The following is a 17,012-nucleotide window of genomic DNA, read 5'->3' as shown; positions in this document are numbered from 1 at the left end:
AGGAAATGCCAACGTTGGGAGGGGGAGGGAAGTTGCACCTTTATCTCAAGGGCCTTTGTTCTTGCCATAGTAAATGTTTTAAAGCAGATATACAATGCGTGCTCAATGGCCACAGTCAGGCTTTTTTGGAAAAACAAAGTCAGGCCGAATTAGGTTTACACAAAATGGCTTCCTCATGTACTCCAATATATTGTATTGCTTGCCATCTTTACTCATCAATGCACACATGGCAGAGGCCCAGGCAAGCCGAGCAACTCAGAAAAATGGCCAAAACCACCACCCCAAACATCATATCCAGCTAAAAGACAAAGGAGGATGTTGGGGTGGGGGGAGTCAGTTACAGGAGGTTACCAGACAAGCACAATAAACAAATGCAGATTTAAGTCCTTGCCTTCCCCATTGATTAAGGGTTTCTAGAAACAAGGTCATCTCCCCTTCTTCCTGGTACAGAGGGAGATATCTTTACAGATAGAGAGTTCCTTTACAATGTAAATGTCTCTTACAAAGGGTAAGTAGATTCTACTTTTCAGTTGCTTTCCTGTCTGCAAAGAAAGGAGCCACAAATAATCATCATGCCAAAGAGACATATCTTGGGGTGGCCAATTCCAGGCCTCCACAATGATAATGGGAATATCAACTATGATAAAAAAAAATCCATTCCTTTGAGTTCTAGCTTTTTATTTCTCACGTTGTTCAGGGGATTTAGCAGGTGCAGTTCCTAAAGCTAGGAAAGACATAGCATTCTTCAAAGGAGATAAATGGAGACTGTGTCAGTCAGAATGCTCCTCTCTCTGCCTTCTCATTCTCCCTTTTTATATACACATATACATATATACTTACAAACACATTTCACAACGGTTTTACAATTGTTGGAAACTTTAGGACACAATGTTTCAGTTTCCAAGGTGCACAGCAACCGTTGGAAGAGTTATATTTTTTTCTATAGGTTGCTGTACTGTCAAAATAAGTAACCATATTATTACTAACGACCCAGGTGAATGTTGGGAGGCAATATGGCAGAATGGAATGAATATAGATTTTTGGCATGAAATAGACCTGGAAGAATCAGTCAGAATTATGTAGACACATCGTGCTTCTTTAGGACAATCTCCTGTTTCTTCGAGATTCCAGTGCAGAACCTACCTATTAAATGGGAAGATAGCGGCTACTTCAAATGATAGTCATGCGTTGGTGTACAGGGGTGCTGGTCTACTTTCTGGCATATAGATAAATGCTCAGTGAATATTAACCCAAATGGGGTGATGATGATGGTTTGATAGCTAGGCATTTTCTTTAAAGGATACCAAATACATTAATAAATTAGATAGGGATAATAAATAATAAATTTCAGAGAGAGAGAGAGATTTTATAGGATTTAATTAATTTTGTAGGATTTTCACAGCACCCAAGGAGGTGCTCAGCCTTTATGTCTGTTTCTAACCTTCATATCCCTGGTACCCGTCACCACTGCTCTGAAGATACACAGATAAATAATTATGCAAGGATCAGAGAAACTTGAGGCTAAAATTCTTAATATCATTTGAAATGCCTGTCTTGTGAAGAAGGAGCTATTCACCATTAAGGGAAATGGGGGATACAGGTAATAATTCCAAAGGATGATGCAAAACTCATGAAAATTTATATTCCATCAGCCGGTAACTACCAAACAGTATTTCTTTTTTAAACAGACAGTTTTGTTAACAGATTACATAACAAAATATCAATGATTCATGCACATATTTTTATTCTTCTTTTGCAAATTACATTTTCCTACAGAAATTAATTTGAAAACTCTTTGTTATAGAACATTATGTATGATTTCATATTGTAACATTTGTTGAGAATGTTATTTCTTTGTACAAATGATAACATTTTAGTTGCTTCTCATAGTTCCAGCAGGAAATACTATTTTAGAATCTAGCATTTGATGTAAGGAAGACACACAAAGCTCAAGTGGAGGGTCAAAAGCTTGTTCATTTGGGTGCAACTTGAAATATTTAAGAAAATTCCAAGCTTACGAAAAATTATACCTCCATTATATATACTTATATATATACGTTTACACACACACATATAAATTTATATTTATATGGCCAATCTCTGTGGGAACAAATTCGCTTAAGATCCTTTTGTTGTAAAACATTTAATCAGTTAAGGTATGTTTTTTCCATCCTGTTTGCCTCAGGCTAAAGCAAAATTTCAAAGGAACTACAAAAATTGAGTGGCCTTCAAAGATCCCCTGTGGGGTTCATTAGCACCACTAGATGTTTATCTGAAAGTTGCTTAATGCTTCTCGAATAAAACTTACCTAGACCCTAAAAAGGATTGATGAGGGAATTTGTAAACTTGGTTTGCGTTTTTACGAGGTGATGACCCTGGACTCTCCACAGAGAGGTCTTTGGTGCTAATGACGGGATGTTTCAATGCACCCAAATATCCCTGTGCTGCTTTGAGCTGTTGAGCTCAGCCAAACACCTGTAAAAGCAGAAATGATGCAGCCAATGAATGGGAGCCTAGACATGCGTAAGCCAAAAATCTCTGAAAGTCATGCAGACAGCAGAGGAGTCATTTTAAATGAAACAGGAGTTAACTCTGTAAAAACTTTTTCTTGTCCACTTTAACATATGCAAAGATTTATCTTTTGTTGCTCTCTGCTGCTACTTTCAGAGGGCGGCAGAACATTTTAAAAAGACTCTACTACCCACGATGCTGATGCAGAATTGTTTGTTATGAATGTTAGTGCCATTCCTATAATGTACTGAAGGTGACAATTCTCAACCTGGGAAGATGTTTCTGTAATTTAATTGGAATCAATGGAAAAATCTGATTTGACATGGAATTTCTCACATTACTCACAACTCTTTATACTTGTCCACACACAACTTGAAAATTTGAAGAAAAAAAAAGTTTCTTCCAAGTATTAAGTGATAAGTCTAGAATATTCCAACAGTGTACCCATCAGTGAACTATGTCATTACACTGCAGCATTACCATCAGGCTAAATTATGTACACAATCAAGGCTGATTCATGTGAAGGTTGTAACAGTAGTGAAAGAGCTCATGTCTGTGGGTCATTCTAGGAGGCGATCTCTTCCATAACTTCGTAATTTTCATCATCATTAATCATGTCCATTGCCCTCTTCTTTTTAAGTTTAATGTCAAATTCCTTTGAAAGTAATATGATTATCTTATATCAAGCCCTAATAAATATGACTTGACAGACTTCATTATAAGAATAAACATTTCTTTTAATAAGTTTACAAACCCATGCACCAGATTTAAAAAACACCCTTTCGCCACTTAATAGCTTTCAGAAAAGACATCTGATTCCACTTCCACCCATCACTGAGGTTCTAATTACTTTGATATAATAGCTGTGGGATTTTATTTTTTACTGATCAGACAGATTCCTCACTAATATGGAGCAGAAAAGAAACATTAAAATTCTGTTCTACTTGACAAGGCTATAAAGTCAGTTGGATCCAATTTAAATTTCTCCAATTCTGTCGTGTTGAAAATATCTTTGATGTTCCTTTAGCCATATTTACTCAGTGAATCTAAATATTTGGTGCACAATGAAACCAAGAAAAAAAGTGACACATTTGACCTTAATTTATATGTTTCTGTACAAAGATGCATACTCTTGGACTGAAACGGGCTTAGTCTCACTACCAACTTAATTGGTTTATTTGTGATAGTTCGATTTTTTGTATGATACCAGAAAACATATCATTTGGTTTAATACCTATATTATCACTGAAACTGTTTATATGTAAGTTAGTGCTATAGCCGTAATATTTTAGAATACGCAAGAACTTTTTTATGTTGATTTTTGTTGTAATATTACTAGACCTTTTATATACATTTATTTATAAGAATCATATATATTAAGAATTCGTATATATAAGAATTATGGACCTGAATTTTGAAACTTCACTTTATTATAACCAATAATCTTCAGCCAAATCATATATGCTCTGAGTTTCATATTTTTTAATTAGGGCAAATAATAACTGATTCACCGGGCTACTTTGAAGTTGAAAAGAAAAATCCCTGCTAAAAGCATTTTGTAAGTAAACAAGGGCTATGCAAATATCATTTAGATTTACTATTGGGTGCTGCCTCATATCCTATTTATATATGTATATATATAGTTTTGATACATTCTATTAGAAATAGAAGCAGTTTGTATATTATGGGATAATATGAACCTAGATTAAATATATTGCAAATTAAATAAATAATTATCTACTTCTAAAATCCACAAAAAGGATAACAACTACATTTATCTTTCAGTTATTTGGATGGTGTTCTGGGATTCATCACTACTTATTAGATTAAATTATATCTTAACTGACAAATATACAAAATCCAGTTGGTAATGCAAGATGTATAGAGAGTCAGTTATTCATAGGAGGGGAATAAAATTTTTATTTTAAAAATTATTGTATTTTCCAATTAGTCACCTCTGATGTGAACAGGAGCAAATGCTTAGGTGATCTTCTGAATACATTCACCATAAAATACATATACACTAGTTTATACTTGTAGTCTGACAAAAGATATAGCCCTTGCTTACTTACAAAATGCTTTCAGAAAGTGTAAATGTCCCCAAACTCATAGTCCCACATAGCAAGATGTCTGATATACTGTTGGCATTTGATAAAAAGTACATTTTTAAATTTCTTTGCTCTCTCCTCTCTTCAGAAACACATTTCTCATTAATACAAGTACACTTCATGTGTAGCTTTGCAGGTGAAATGCTTTGAAACTCTAACTAATGTCCCATGTTTCTGAAGCGTTTACTGTGATCATATATTCGCATTGGGAGGAAAATAGCAGGAGATAGAGGACAGGGGTGATAATTCTTGAAAGATATGTGCTTTTTCTGCAAAGGTGATGCAAAAATGTGTGTGTATCTATTGAAATCATAATAGAAAGGGTGCCTGTCATGACAAAGAAGACAAATTTCTTGGCTAAAAGGGTGGTAGTAGAGCTTATCCACGGCCAGCTCAGATTCATTTCCTCTTCTGGTACATGTTTTTCCTCCTGTTTACAAGCTATTTTACTCATTGTTGCAAAAATTTTGATTACCTATTCAAACACTTTGCTGCCATTCTGTTATTTTTTTCTAGAAGAGCCTCAAATTATTTTTAGCCAGATCCGTCTTTAGTATGTCATGAAATCAGGGAAAGAAACATCCCCCCCCCCCCCCCACGCACACCACCACCTGTCTTAGAGTGCCAATTTTGATTGTTTTAAACCAATTTTGGTGGTTCCTCCTTGCCAATGCTTGGTTGAAGCAAAAGTTTATGAGAATTCTCATGCATGATGAAACAATTCTTGGGGTCACTTCTGAGAAAAGGTTACTTCACTCTTGTAATGAATCAAGTGAAGGAAATTTTCCTTTGGTGAATACATATGGCTGTATGATGAGGAGATGCTTGGAACTGTGTCAGCTGTCAGAGAACAAAGCTGTGGACAAAGGTCAACACACTGAAGAGGGTTCAGTGGAAAGAAGAAAAAATTCTGGATCCCTGTTTACACTGAAGCACCACTGATTTAACCAACTCAAACTCCCTTGCCTTTGGATTTCTTGTTATAGGAGAGACTAAAAGTCAATGTTTAACCAATTGACTTGGATTTTTGTTGCCTGAAGCTGAATTTATGCTAAGTTATGCTGTTTACATAGGTATATGCTAGAAAATTTTATAAACACAGTGGGGAAATATAATTTTAATCATATATAAATAGTTATCAATTTTGACAAGATTTCAAGAGAACACAACGTCAGAAATATTTGAAAGGCAATTTTGTAAACTTAAAGTTTATATACTTGAATTAGATCAATTAAAACAGAAATAGAGTTTCCATTGGGCTCAGTCAAACCAAAGCCAAGAGATCTTTTCATCTCCATGCATTGATCTGCTAATTTTGAATCACTTTCAAACTTAAAGAAAAATTACAAGTACAAATAACTTTTAAACAATTATTTGTGGATAAATTGTCAATGTGATGCTTCATTGCTCCTGGGTACATGAGTGTATTTTTTGTACAAACAACATATTCTCCTACATAACCATGACACAACCATCAAAATCAGGAAATTTGCAAAGCCCATGAAGCTTCCCCACTTGTCACAGATGTCCTTTGTAGAAAAGGATCTATTTCAGAGTTGCACCTTGCTGTTAGTTGCAGTCTCTCTTTCATTTCCTACAACCTGAAACAGCTCCTCAGGCTTTTCTTGATTTTCAGCAACTTGACACTTTTAAAGACTATGGACTCCTCATTTTGTAGAATGGCCCTCGATTTGTAACTGTCTGATGATTGCTCAAGATTACATCCAGGCCAGGCATCTTTGGCAGGAAAACCCACAGAAGTGACTCTGAGTGCTTACAGCATCCTAAATGGCAGCATGTGATGTCCCATTGCTCACGATGTTAACTTTGACCACTTGCTGAAGGTGGCGTCTCTCAGGCTTCTCTATTTTTAACTTACTCTTTCACATTTTGTAATTAACAAGTATTTTGTGGGGTGGTACTTTATTCCTTTTCTCAACAAAGGTTTAAGCTCCTCATTTATTTATTTATATCAATAAGGACTTGGGTTTTCCTGTTTTATCCAGTGGGTTATAATCCATTAACAAGAGTTTTTATTTTTATGCTCAAATTGTCCCAGATATTGCCAGTGGGAGTATATCAGTTTACTGATTGAGAAGAGGGCTCAGACAACCCTGGCTAGTGTTGTGTCAAGCAGAGAATCTTTGTCATTCGTTGTCCTACAGGTTCAACTCTGAATGTTAACAGGTGCCCACAGAAATAAATTGACGCACTGCAGTGTGCCTGAGAATTCAGAATCATTCTTGGGTACTACATTTCTTTTACTGCTCAGATTGTACTCCTCAGAGTCAGCCGCCCACTTACGAGGCACCAATGGGAAATGATCTATTGAGGATGCTCCAAGGACTCTGCTCTTGTTGGTGATATCCTCAGGCATGGACTCTGAGCTGAAAATCGACATTGGGGTCTATGTGTAGTACTATGCGTTCAGTTTCAGAGCCTACATATACATCCTCCAAATGGTTTGAAGTACATTTATAGAACTGCAGCCTGAAATCACGGGCTCTAAAGTCATCATACACCTTCTTCCATTATACTAGGCTGCCTCCAGGTTTCTCTATTAGTTCCTCTATCTATACTAGTCAGTGAGATGCTACAGTTCCATGATTAAAAAATGTGGTCTTTTGCTATGTTAAGAACTGAGTCATCATCAACCAGGGAAGCACTTCTGGTAAGCTGTCCAATTGAATGTGTGAGGTCTTTTAGTAAAGCCTCACATTTTCTCGATCTGTTCCATGCCACCAAGAAAGGTGATCTCACCTTTGGGACAGAATCCCCTGCTCCAGCTCCATGCTCTGTGAACTTCTGGTGGTCATCTAAGCCTCAGTGGTGTCCTGTTCAATGGTGTCCACCACTGAGTGGGTCACAAGTCCTCATTCAGGAGCTTCCCAATGGTTCCCTTTGAGCCATTAAAATGCTTTTTGAGGATATCCCTTCTCTGCGCTGCACTTTCTGTCTTTTTTTTTCTTTTTGGTTATTCATGCCAGCTACTTTTTTATTATATAGCAAGCTGTAGAGAAAAACTGAACCATTACTAACATTTTGCATTTAGAAATACTACGAGGACAAGCAAACCATTCCACTGCTCCTGGTAATGCATTTAACCTATTGCCCCTCTCTTTCTGCTTTTAAAATGGTCATTGCCTACCACTAATATCTTTCTAGATATTAATGACTCATTTATCTTCATTCATTCCATAGCATTAATTAGGATGATTATATTAAGAAGGCAATAGATCATTTTGTAAAGTAGAATTTTACTCTAAAGTCTCTTGTGATTTTTTTGTAATGTCTCACATGATGTGCTCTCCTTGATCTCTGCACCTCTCGCAGCCCCTGCAGCCCCTGGCCCAGCTGGGCGGGCAGCTCTGTGCTCCCTCCAGGTTCTCAGGGGCCTTCTGCGGCAGAACCGCCACCCACAGTCCCAAGTGTGGCAAACTCCACTTATATTTCTAAACACATACATTGGCTCATTTAATTGCCAGGTCTGATGGTAGGTATTACCAATATGCCCTTTTGTTAAATATGTTGATAACAGTTTTAAGACTATTGTTTTGAAGAGAATCCTCAAGTAGCACAGCCTAATTAAAGCAATATTGAATCTCTGTTTTCGGTCAGTTTCTGCCCATTATTTGTGGTCTGATAAACTGAGTACCCTCTTGACAGAATAAAAGCAGAACTCTTTGAGGCAGGCACCTGCTCCTTCTCAGCAGTGATGCTTGGAATGCCGTTGTAGAGATGGGTCAGCGTACAAAGGAAGAAAGTTAAATACCTATTGAGGAAAATCTTCTGCATTTCTAAAGAATGGCTTAAAATTGGGTTGAAACTAATCAACAAGTTAAGCAGGTATCTATTATGTGAAATATCCTGTGCCAAGTACTGTGTAAAAAGAAATATAGAAAGATATGGCGCCAAGTGGGTGCCTGTGTTAGGAGAGAGTTAGCTACTCTCACATGGAAAAGAACTGAGGGTGTTAACTGGGAATCCGAATTCTGCAAAATACACTTTAAGACGGAAGTCAGAATCAAGAGAAACAAACAAGAGGGCTTCTCTGTGAAGTCAGGGAGGGGTGGTTCAACAGGTCTGTGCTTTTCAGACAGAGGACCTGAGTTAAACCCGGTTCAACTGCTTCCACCTCTCACTAGATCAAAATGTCTGGTCTTTAGTTTCTCTATCTATAAAATGGGGGAAAGTAGAACAGCATTGCTATTTGATGTGAGAATGAAATAAACATTCTTGCACACATATACACACACAGAGTTTATTCTCTTTGTGGTGCTCAGCAATTCCAGTTCTCACCTCGGGAAATTATGAACGATATTTTAACATGATTATTTATGCATTTATCTGACAGACGTTTATTGACCATCCAGAGCTTTTGAAAGGCAATGGCTGTGGTGCACAGTACCACGTGCTGGGTCATTTGAAAGGTGGAGGGGATACTGTCTGTACAATGTGTTAAAATGTGTCTCTGTGGCTTCCAGAATTCCAGATTTTGTAGTCCAGCAGGGTTACAAAAAAGAAAAAGAAAACAACTGGACGCCGGTGGCACAAGCAAATGCGTAACATGTGCGAGCACAGCCTTTTCAAACGCGAAGGATGCTTCAGCGCAGCCTTCATGCAAACCCTCGCGCGCTCTCCTTGCGCTCAGAATAAAAGCGGACTTCTTACTGCAGCTTGAAGGTTTATCAGGATATTCCCTCCACTCTCCCTTTTTGGGCCATGTTACCTCTCCCTGGTGACCCTGACCTCTTTGCTGTTTATCAAAGGAAACAAAAGGATTGCTGTCCCCCCGACGGCAGGGTCCTTCCCACAGACCCAGAGGTTTTATCCCCACAGGTTCTTCAAGTCTTTGCAGAGAAGTTAAGTTCTCCAAAAGGATTTCCTTCACTGTTCTATTTAACGTGGCCAACACTCCGCCCCTCCAATCTCCCCTCTGCTCTGGCTTTTCCCCCTGCACGTACGTTTTCATGTAACTCTAGGACGTACTTATTTTTCATTGCCTGTTCTCCTTCAATAGAATGCCAGCTCCAGATGGGCAAGGGTCCAGGCCTAGAATAATGTCTCCCACATGAGAGGTGTGCATTTAAACATGTTGTTAATAAATGAATAGAGAAATAATTCCATACACCCAACTTGGAGATGAAGAAAGTGTTACTCGTATTAAATAACATCTCCCTGAGCCCACAATGATAAGAAATGGAAAATGATTAGAATCCAGGCCTGTTAGTTCCCAAATTCATGCACAGGCATCATTACAGTCTTTTGTAAATTTCCAGACAGTAGAAATAACATATTATTAATTAATGATGACGAGGAGGAGGATGACCTCAGAGTCAGTTGAAAACTGAGTGGCTAGGGAAGTGTATCCTCTTCAACTCAATAGAGAGAGAAGGACGGGCTCACTGTGTGAGCACTAGAGTGTCACCCAAAGCTCGTCCTAAAGGAAGGTTGGGTCAAGAGACAGTCACCAGCACAAAACTGCTAAAGGCCCTCCAGGATTCACAGACGTAAACAATGGAGGAAAAGCAAGACATATGTGATAATTAGTGCATCCTATCCTCTTGTATTAATCCATTTTTTCTTATATTCTCCTCCTTTTCCTTTTTACCACAAATTTATTAAATACGTTCAGTAGACCAGGCACAGTGCTAGGCACTGAGAACACAGTGTGTGTAAATCGTGTTCCCTATATAAAATTAAAAATGCTAAAATGGATAAAACAAAGTACTTAGGGAACTTAATTATGCTTCACTTTTTCAAAACTTAACTGACTATATCTATAAAATATATGCAACATAAACTAGAAGAGAGATTGCCCATTAACCATCCAAAGATCTGTGTCAGGCAAGATGCTGGTAACAGACCTGGGATGGCCTTTGAAAAAGAAACTTCCCTTTTTTCTGAGTGGAAGCCAGGTGCAAAATGGTAGACTAGTCCTTAGTTTGTCTAGGAAAAGTAAGTAGACCGTCACATGGGCCACTGAAATACGATCTTACCTGAAAAGTCCTATGTTGTACATAGAATTTCTGCCTTATAGCTTCAAGGTCAATGAATCACAGCCCACAGAGTTTGAAGCTTTATGACTTGTTCGAGAGTATAGCAACCGTTCTCATTTAGGAAACAGCATTAAAAAGAAAAACTCTTCTGCAAAGCAAAATACACTCACCTGGCACAGTGGGGGCCCACAGAGAAGTTGTATGACACAGTCAGAAGAACCCCAGAGGCAGGACGATGCGATCTATACCTTCAGGATTCAGGTCCTATAACTTTAGGCTGAACCATCCCTGTGAGCTCCTATATGTTCTTCCGCATGGAGATTCCTCTCTTCTTCAGTCTGGAGCGGAAAACTCCCTGACCCTAAGGTGTGGAAAAGGTGGCTTCAACCACAGACAACCTGCTAATGGCCGTGGACTTCCTAATTTAGGCACTGGGCTTCAGTGCTCTTCCACAAACATCAAGAAGCAGCTAAATATTAGAAGAATGAGTCTTTGGCAATCTGGGCTATAATCTAGATTTTTAGCAAGAAGAGTTGAATGAGTGTTCTCTTGTCTGATAGATTTTCTCTCTTCTCCACTCCACCCCCTTCCTCTTTGAGAAAGAATAGTCTAAAACATCTCCACTTACCACACTCTGGGAAGCAAATGAAGTTTGCTCCTGTTTCCTCTCTAAGTTTCTCCTGTGAAAGACATTTAAGAAAGTTTGATAGACTGCTGTGTCACTAACTAGCCATTTTCTGGTAACCATACCTATTACATAGGGAGTGAAATTTCTGCCTTTACTACAAACTTAGAGAACGCTCTTAAGGACCCTTAGGTCTTAACCTCTGCTCTCATCTCCCGTGAGCCACAGGAGCAGTCAGGATGCCATGCAAACAGAGACTCTGTGAAACTCCTCCATTTGTCTTTCTAAGGATATCTTCCTTCATGTCTGGTACATTCTACGATTTGGGCAAAGAACAGGTATTCTATTGCCACCAAGAACAGGTGTCTTTTGAAGGTAGAAATCCACAGATGCCAAGGAATTCAACACTGAGGAAAAGAGTTTGCCAAGGAATTCCTTCCCCTCATCTTCTAACATGTAACTGAGATTTGACGTGAAAACAAAAGGTTGGAAGTTCTAAGACTACCCATATGCCTTCCAATAGACTTTAAGACCTGAGCAACACTTCCATCTTAAGGGGAGGGGTGACAGATTAACATCATATGTCACCTCCTTTGTGTCAACTACCATAAATCTTTATTATCTATTCAATTTTCAAAACACCATTGTGCTGTCGTTTTTATTATTTCCATTTCGCAGGTGAGGAAGATGAGGTTTTTGAAAGTTAGAATGATTTTGAAAAGATCAGAAAACTTGTAGCATTTGCAATCCGTCATAATGTTTTCCTGGAAAGCCCTCAGAAGAATCTCATCTGAGCTAACATCCAGTTCCTACTGCAACACTGACTTTGTGAATTTATCGTAATGACTTAATATCCCAACACAGTCGGATAGATTTGCCATGTAACAGAAAACAAAACGCTAACCAGTGTTTATTGTCTGTGGACAATGGATGGTTCAATTTCCATCCCCTTCTAATTCTAGATTTGGACTTCCTTTCACAACCCTTGTCCTGCCTTGGGGGGCAACTGCTCAGTCTCTTGACTTCAGCTGCCCTTGGGAATTTTGGCTTGAACCCATTTTAAGAGCTGGCTCTTCACACTGGCTCTGGAAGGAAACATCCTGTCAGAAATAAAGCCCTGCCCGGAATCTAGGTTTGGGGTAGGGACAGCTTTTCTAGTGCACTTAATCCCATATTCCATGAATGACTCCCTACTCAAAAAGTGCATACTTCTAACTATCTTACTACAGAAAACATTATGTGCTTCAGTTTTTACTAAATAATTTGAAAGCCAAAGACTTATTCTGCTACCAGTCTTCCAAAATTTAATCTGGATGTCTAAAACTCTATATGGTAAATAAGTAATTAATATGGGTAATAACATTGAAGCAATTAAAGAGACCACTGGTGCTTGGCATTTAAAATAATGATAACAATAACTATAAGAGACTATGGCTGTGATGTAAGCATTGTGTTGCTTCAATATGAAAAAAAATGTCAACAAACAGCTTCAAACATCCACATTAGTATTTACATCCTGGAGTGAGAGGTTCATTTTCATTGTTTCATATCTTGTGTGTGTTTTGACATAATTTCTATTTCAGTAGGTGAAACTCAGTAGAACATGGGATTGTATAAATGGTTAAGTCCCAAATGAATCCCTGATATAATTGATTTTATTTATTATTATAGAATTCCAGTATCAAAATAGCAATACAAGTTGAAGCTGTGGAGGAAAATTTTAAACAGACACCATTTAGTTGAATGAGTAGCGAAGGAAGAAAAGAAGTTATAGCTGCTCTTTCTATTTCTCCACATATTAATCCTGCTTACTAGTTCATTGTTTGCTATTTGTCCAATATCATTTGGCAAGGAGATTACTTACATACATAAAATGTTTTAGGTGATGAAAATTTTAGCATTTAAAAAATTTTAACAATTTTTATAAATTCTATTCCAAAGTTTGTTATGCCTATTTCTATACATTTAAACACTGTTCGGATGAGTCAAAATCACCAGTTTAAACAAGAACAATTTATAGGGCCACCACCACCAGTTTACCTCTGTGCCAAATGTCCTCTCTGCCTTTTATATTTTTTTCTCTATTGTGCCTTTGATGGCCAGTGTTCCTTTTGTCATCTGTCAGCGAGCCCTTGTTTAGTTTGCTTCATCTTTATCTAGGCAACTGAATAAAATGAGATGACTTTATGACAGCTGGTGGTTCAGCCAAGCTTTTCCTTTATGCTGATTGCACGGGTTCCAGATGCATGGCTTTGCTGGAAGTCTGACCCGCTAACGAGTCACGCGCTGCTGTAATCTGTAATGGTTACATTCACGCAATTGTACTTAATACCATTCAACAAAATGAATCCTAGCCAAATCCTTTAGCGGTATTTGAAGACTTGGAGTCACCTTTGACTCATTCTTCCTCTTCGCATTCCTGTCATTTAAAAAAATGAAATGACTCATATCTGTTTCTCCTGCTACCATACTAATTATTCAAGATTCAGCTGACTCTGTTTTCTAATGGACAGAAGGCTCGTCTTTAAAGCCCTCTCAGGATTTAGCCCCAAACAACCATTCAAGTCATGCCACCCACCACTTTTACTCACAATCTAAGCACCACAGAAACCCCCCAATTCTCTGTACAGGTCATGTGCACTCACAAATGCATTAGCTCTTGGCGTTAGCTCTGCCTGCAACCTGAAAACAAATCAATAAAAGTATGTCCAAGCTCGAATTCCTTATTGTCTGCTTCAAAATCCAAATGTTGTCTTGCTGGCTTCATTTCTTTATGGATGGTATAGCCATCCATCAACCTCTAAGCTTGCAAGTCCAATCACCCTTGTTTCACACGTCTACCCAGGCCTTTCCACATTCACATAATCTTGTCATTTTTAATGCTGAAATGTCCAAATGCCAATTCCTTTTATCTAATTCTTAAGCAAAGCTTTTATTGTCTCCTTGTGTGCACAGGATAACAGTATGAAGAGTATTATAAGGCTTTCAAAACTTTACCCGGTCTGCAACCTCTCTGGCCATCCCCCCTGCCCTGACATACACACAAAACAAATGTCCCTACTGGTGACATGTTTTACTTCTTATGGTCCCCAAAATATCCCAGAGCACCATATATTTCAATATATAAATCCATATGCCATCATTCCTCCCTTCCCCAACTGGAAAACTCCATTTATCTTTCTAAATGCAGCTCAAACGTCATCTACCTGTGAAGTTCTTCATGATTCCCCGTGCAAAAATTAATCACCTCCTCCTCAGTGCCCCAGTAGGAGTCTGTGCACACTCCTATTGAAGTACTTAGCACATTATAGTATTGAAAGTGAATTCTGTTAGAGCAGAGAAGATTATTCACTCCTGTGTCTGCAGCAGTCATTAAGGCCCTGAGACATAAGAGATGCTGGCTCATTGCAGGTTTGTTATGGTGTAAAACATCTCATTACTGCATGACCCATAGCTTGTTTAAGAGAAAAAAGAGCTTCCTCCCGAAAACTGCCCCCCCCCAAAATTGTGCATTTTCTTGAGAGTTATGAGTGGCCATGTGAGGGGTGGGAGAAGAAGCATCGAGTGCAGCTGTCCTAAGAGACCCTTCCTCATGGCCCAGCTTCTCAGTATCTAAAGGACGGAGGCATTGCTCACTCTGGGCACTCAGTTGAGATGGGTGGCTTGGGTCAGCCCCATGGCTGAGTGGTAAAGTTCGTGCACTCTGCTTAGGTGGCACAGAGTTTTGCTGGTTCGGATCCTGGGCACGCACACGGCACCAGTCATCAGGCCATGCTGAGGTGGCGTCCCACATAGCACAACCAGAGGCATTCACAGATAGAATATACAACTATGTACTGGGGGCATTGGGGAGAAGAAGAAGAGGAAGAAGAAGGGGAGGAGGAGGAGGAGGAGGAAGGAGGAGGAGGAGAAAGAGGAGGAGGAAAAGAGGGAAAGGAGAAGAAGAAGGAAGAGAAGAAGAAAAGAAGATTGGCAACAGATGTTAGCTAAGGTGCCAATCTTAAAATAAATGAAAAAAAAGTATGGGTGGCATTTCTCTAGTTCCATTCATGGATTAAACCATGGGCTCAAAGATTGATTGAAAAGTCAAAAGCAACTTCATCAGTTCATTTTAGGACCAGATGGTCCACCTTGGTCTTCTGCATCTAGTTTGCAAGTCAGACATTCCTTTTCTCAGTGTCAGGCAGGAACGGTCTCCAGGAAAGATTTCTTCGTTGTCTCCCTACCATCAGCCTTGTACACATTTGCTGATGGAAATCTGAGTGTGACTACTGTGGTGGCAATTCTAAGAGTCAGAAAGCAGGTGAGTTTCTCTGTGTGAATTCCGAACCTCCATCAGAGTGTCCTCTAGAATAAACACAGATGGAAAACCAAGTGGCATTAGTATGCTCAGCAGACTAACATTCGTTTTTGTCCACGAGAGCTCACTACGGAAGGAGATCGTTTCTCAATAAGACAAACAACACATGTTCCACCAGAGGTCATAGTTGCAGGGGTGATTACTCTGGGAGCATTAACTTGTGGAGTGTGGCCTGGGGATGACAGGACCCCATTGGAGCCTGCTGCCTGCTGGGGAAAGTGCAAGACAGCAGCCCCTTTAGAACTCATGTTGATCAGTCAGTTTGTTAGAAGGATGGCAGCTTCCAGTCTCAGGAACGAATTACACCTAGAAGCTTGACAAAGCGTGCAGTTTACACTCCTTCTTGTCTTTTGAGGTCCTTTTCTGCGAGACAACCAGTGCGCAGCTCACTGCCCTCCCCAAACTGTTTCTCTTTCCAATGACTCCCAGTGAAGCTGCTCCAGCATGGAGTCCCTTATGTCACATCACGTAACTAATTACAGTGGAGCCTTACATCACATTAGATAGCCAACCACATGCTTTCATAATAAGAATAATTCTTATAGCAATAGTAATTGTAATAATCCTGGCTGGTATTGATCTAGTGCCTTGCAGTTTTATTTAGTAATTCACATACAAAGTTTCACATGACTTTTGAAATAAACTTGTGAGGTTCTTATTTTTCTCTTCCTCATTTTAAAAGTGAAGAGACCAAGACTTTGAAGAATTTAATTTTCAAAAGGTTACCACTACCCTATGGTGGAACTAGGTCCTGACACTAGTTATTCTGACTGTGCATCTCATGGTCTTTCTGCAGTCCACAAACAAACTGACATACTGAAGTAGTTGACAGTCAATATGCCACGGCACAATACTTATTTGACAGAAAAAAACGTGTGCTGAAAAGCCCATCTCAAAATGCTTAAACACTATGTTGTGCTTGCAGGGAATTCCATTTCTATAGGTACATCTTCAGACTTTCCAATAAACCTCACACTTCCTGTGATATATGCTCATTCTGCTGATGTCCTGGAGGTTGAAATGATACAGCAAAAGGAACTCTGTGCACTTTCTCAGTGAGCCAACTTCTAAGGTGGCCATGACTAAAAGAGAAGTCAGGCAGACTGTCTTTCTGATATATTTAGGGTGGAAAACACATTCTTTGAGGACATTATCTGCCGAATTAAGTGAATCATTGGGTCAGTCTTCTGAATTTGAGGTGCGAGAGAGAAATTGACTCTTTAATCTTGGCAGAGAAACTCACTGTTTAATTACAGCCGTGTTCCAAGTTGAGAGAGATAAAGGCAGCTGAAACTATACATTTATCCAAGACTATCCTGGGCAAAATGCCCAAGCTCTATATGGTCAGTCTGCAGGGATCTTGTCTTCTCAGAGGAACTCTGTCTGTCCTCTCAGGGTAGGTAGATGCC

The 17,012-nt window shown here is 39.0% G+C and overlaps 1 pseudogene; it reads right to left on the bottom strand.

The window, feature by feature from the left end:
- Positions 1–6,737: 6,737 nt before the first annotated feature.
- LOC100072767 (cytokine receptor-like factor 3) lies at positions 6,738–15,851 on the bottom strand (annotated as a pseudogene).
- Positions 15,852–17,012: the final 1,161 nt, after the last annotated feature.

This window comes from Equus caballus, chromosome 15, assembly GCF_041296265.1.
Source record: "Equus caballus isolate H_3958 breed thoroughbred chromosome 15, TB-T2T, whole genome shotgun sequence".
NCBI classification, from domain to species: domain Eukaryota; kingdom Metazoa; phylum Chordata; class Mammalia; order Perissodactyla; family Equidae; genus Equus; species Equus caballus.
Note: the sequence above shows the minus strand (reverse complement) of the source record. Positions and strands in the feature narration are given on the sequence as shown.